This window comes from Maniola hyperantus, chromosome 10 (assembly GCF_902806685.2).
Source record: "Maniola hyperantus chromosome 10, iAphHyp1.2, whole genome shotgun sequence".
Lineage (NCBI taxonomy): Eukaryota > Metazoa > Arthropoda > Insecta > Lepidoptera > Nymphalidae > Maniola > Maniola hyperantus.
The window spans coordinates 312,270-315,894 of NC_048545.1; positions in this window are offsets into that span (position 1 = coordinate 312,270).

Consider the following 3,625-nt stretch of genomic DNA (forward strand, 5'->3'; position numbering starts at 1 on the left):
TGAATACTTAGGGAAATTCAAAAAAGAAAATGTAAATGTGAAAGATAAAATTTGTGTAATAAATTAACGATAGTCCTATATAATATCGTAACGTTTAGCAGGTTGAACCTGATGTTAATTAAAATCATTTGTGTTTTAGGGTTCCGTATCTCCTGAGAAAAAAAGAATCCTTATAGGATCACTTCGTTGTCTGTCTGTTGTGTCTGTCGAGAGTCGAGACTCGAGATTCGTCAAGGGAATCTAAACCTATAGGGTACAGGTAGCAATATCTTAGCACAAGTAAAGGAACACATCCGAAAACGGTAATGAATCAGGCTCGCCCACCGAGGGTTCCGTACTACAGTCGTATTTTTTCGACATTTTGCCCGATAATTCAAAAACTATCATGCATAAAAATAAATAAAAATCTGTTTTTGAATGTACAAGTGAAGCCCTTTCATATGATACCCCACTTGATATAGTTATCTTACTTCGAAAATTGAAAATACCAATTATTAATTCATGACCACAATTTAAATTTTTTTGTGTGATGTAACCACAAATTCACGGTTTTCAGATTTTTCTCCTAATGTCTGCTATAAGACCTACCTACCTGCCAAATTTCATGATTCTAGGTCAACGGGAAGTACCCTGTAGGTTTCTTGACAGACCGACAGACAGACAGACAACAAAGTGATCCTATAAGGCACCGTTTTTCCTTTTGAGGTACGAAACCCTAAAAGTGTTTTATCTTGTAGTTAAGATTTTACGGAACACTTCGTGTGCGAGGCCAGTTCGCACTTGGCCGGTTTTTGGAATCTAAACAATATGGCGACAGCTTATCGGGTCACGTTCGTTGCGTTAATTCCACTTGAAGAAAACATTTCACGGATACTTGGCAATGTTGTGGCTTTGCCATTCTTTTTTAGGGTTCCGTAGCCAAACAGTGCCAACGAGACCCTACTATAGTCGACGCATTTTTAACTGAGTCGTCGAGTTATTTGTCTGTTTCGCTCGCACTTACAGGTCGTAGATAAGTGCGAGCGAAACAGATAACTCGACGACTCAGTTTAAAATGCATCGACTATAGTAAGCCTCCGCTGTCCGTCCGTCTGTCAGCGGGCTGTAGGTATCTCATATAATAGGTAGAGAGTTGAAATTTTCATTGTGTAGGTATTTCTATTGCTGCTATAACAACAAATTATAAAAAAGTGGTCAAGTGCTAGTCGGACCCGCACACGAAGGGTTCCGTACCATCGTACAAGGTATAACACTATGTATCTAGTTTTTAATTTGCGTGACAGCCATTTTAAATTTTTATTAATTTGTTTTATAGCGACAATACAAATATACACAAAAAAATTACAGCCCGTTGAGAAACAGACGGACAGAGGGGTCTTAGGTTAAGTAGGCTTGATAAGACTTATTTGCAACCTCCGGGTACGGGACCCTAAAAACCAAGATGGCGAATTTCAAAATGGCATGCGAATAAAAAAAAATTAATACATAGTTTTAGATCGTGTTGCATGGTACGGAACTCTTCGTGTGCGAGCCCGATTCGGACTTGACCGGTTTTTGTAATCATTATCGGTTTCATTTTCATAAAATTGTATGAGTCATAGTGCATTCAATATTGAATGTTCGAAAAGTTATGTAAACAATGAAAAGTTGTGAAAGGTTTATTTTATCGACAACTACATCATCGTATAGGTACTATAATTGTTGCATCATAGCCACTTGTGAACTGTGATACTGGAGTGGTGAGTTTGGTAGACTGCGGCATGGCTGATAAAGTACAGGTACTTAGCCGTAATCAAAGCTTCTCAATATGGATTTCACTCTAGCAATGCGCGGTGCTTTAATATTATTTTAAACTAGTTGATGCCCGCGACTTCGTCCGCGCAAGTTTCGGTTTTTAAAAATTCCATGGGAACTCTTCGATTTTCCGGAATTAAAAGTAGCCTATGTCGTTTCCCGGAATGCAAGTGTCTTTGTACCAAATTTCGTAAAAATCGGCTAAACGGATATCTAGGCTGTGAAAAGCTAGCAAGCAGACAGACAAACACACTTTCGCATTTATAATATTAAGTATGGATTAAAAAAAAATTACGAGACATTTCACCGCGATTAATAGCCTCATCTGGGGACAGAAGGGCTGGCTCATTTTTTGCGCAACGGATCAGCCTGGCTGTCCAGCGCGGAAATGCAGCCAGTATTCTTGGCACCATTCCACGCGGGCATGATTTGTATAGTAATTAGATAAGGCTAGCTTTAAGTTTTATTGTAATATTTTCATTAAAAAAATTAAAAAAGTATGGATTGCACATTTGAAAAGAGCAACCGCCGAGTTTCTTGCTGGTTCTTCTTGGTAGGAACGGCATTCTGAACCAGTGGTAAGTAAATTTTTTTAGAGGTAGCTTGTATCCCGGAAACAGAAATACTTAGGCAACTTTTTATCCCGGAAAATCAGAGTTCCCACGGGATTTTTAAGAAACCTAAATCCACGCGGACGAAGTCGCGGGCATCATCTAGTATAACATATTTTGATGACAAGATAGCGCTCGACCGCGATATCACCTGATGATAAGTGACGCTGCTGTTCTTCAATGGATATTAATATCTGGCCCTCACTTTTTATTTTATAAAATCCATATCCATGCTGCCATACTAAACCATAGTTACTAAGTAATATTATAAATGTGAAAGTGTATCTGTCTGTCTGTCTGTCTGGTAGCCATAGAAAGCCCATCGGTTTAACCGATTTTCACGAAATTTGGTACACAGATAACTTGCATCAAATGCATGCTTCTTTTTATCCTGGAAAATCAAAGTGGTTGAATTTGTATGTCACCACCTATTTGGTACTGAGATAGCTATCTAAGTACAAATCCTGGCAACGGGACATACCTACCTAAGCTGTTTTTATGTAGGAAAAATCAATGAATTCCCACGGGATTTTCAAAAATATAAACCGAGGTAGCAATATTTTTTTTAAATATTAATAATTGCAATACGAGGTAGGTATTTACCTAGTTCTAGGTATCTCTTTCATGAAGATGAAGAACCTTCTCTCTATCGTTACTAATTCACTGCCTAGGTACAATGTACATCGACCTTTAGAAGGAGATAGCAGATTTGTAGAGCGCCGTCTCTGTCGTTGAGACTGACAAAACGGTATGGGTAACAGAGACAACAGTCTACAAAGCCGAAATGTCATTGTAAAGGCCGATGCACATTACTTTCTGCCTCGCACTGTACCCGTAGTACAAGATTTTACGTCTCACCAAACGAAACCAAATTCGAGAGTCGAAATACTTCCGCGTTACAGTAAAATGGACCTAAACAGCCTTGAATTGAAGTCAAATATTCAATGCCACTGATTTTAATTTCGCAAATCGCAATGTTTCCGCTTGGAGCGCTGGCTGTAGAAGTGTAGACAAACTTGAGCTTTAAAACAAGGCATTTAAGATCCAGTTTACTGTAACGCGGAAGTATTTCGACTCTCGAATTTGGTTTGGTTTGGTGAGACGTAAAATCTTGTACTACGGGTACTGTATATCTTTGTAATCGTATCTAGATACGTATAATACCATATTTTACTTTAGACTTATCGCAGTTAGCCGTTAATTTGAGATATTGCGGTTAC